Raw genomic sequence first — 1120 nt, forward strand, 5'->3', positions numbered from 1 at the left:
ATCACAAACTTACACCATACACAAAAACAAACTCAAAATGGCTAAAGGACTTAAATGTAAGATGGGAAACCATAAAAATTCTACAAGACTCCATAGGCAGCAAAATAGCAGACATATGTCGTAGCAATATCTTTACAGACACAGCTCCTAGGGCATTGGAGACTCAGGAGAAAATGAACAAATGGGACTACATCAAAATAAAAAGCTTCTGTACAGCACTAGAAACCATGAACAACACAACAAGAAAGCCCACTACATGGGAGAACATATTTGCCAATGATATTTCAAATAAGGTTTAATCTCCAAAATTTACAGAGAACTCATACAACTTGACAAAAGGAAGATTAACAATCAAATAAAAAAAATGGGCAAAGGACCTAAATAGACACTTTTCGAAAGAGGACATACAGAAAGCCGAGAGACATACGGAAACATGCTCAAAATCACTAAGCATCCAAGAGATGCAAATCAAAATGACAATGAGATACCATCTCACACCTGTAAGAATGGCTATCCTCAACAAATCAACCAAGGACAAGTGCTGGCGAGGATGTGAAGAAAAAGGACTGCTGGTGGGAATGCAGACTGGTGCAGCCCTGTGGAAGACAGTACGGAGTTTCCTCAAAAAGTTAAAAATGGAACTCCCATTTGACCCTGTGATTCCACTTCTAGGAATATATCCCAAGAAACCAGAAACACCAGTCAGAAAAGATAATGCACCCTATGTTCATAGCAGCACAATTTACAATAGCTAAGATTTGGAAACAGCCTAAGTGCCCATCAGCAGATGAGTGGATTAAAATCAGTGGTACATCTACACAATGGAATGCTATGCTGCTATAAAAAAGAAGGAACTTTTACCATTTGTAACAGCCTGGATGGAACTGGAGAGCATTATGCTAAGCAAAATAAGCCAGTCAGAGAAAGATAAATATCACATGATTTCACTCATCTGTGGGATATAATGATCAACATAATTTGATGAACAAGAATAGATCCAGAGACAAATGGCAGGGGGGGGGGCCTGCGGTAAGAGAGCAACCAAAAGACTTGTATGCATGCATATTAGCATAACCAATGGACACATGGACACAGACACTGGGGCGGTGGGGGCTTGCCT

This window comes from Myotis brandtii, unplaced genomic scaffold (assembly GCF_000412655.1).
Source record: "Myotis brandtii unplaced genomic scaffold, ASM41265v1 scaffold185, whole genome shotgun sequence".
Taxonomy (NCBI): Eukaryota; Metazoa; Chordata; class Mammalia; order Chiroptera; family Vespertilionidae; genus Myotis; species Myotis brandtii.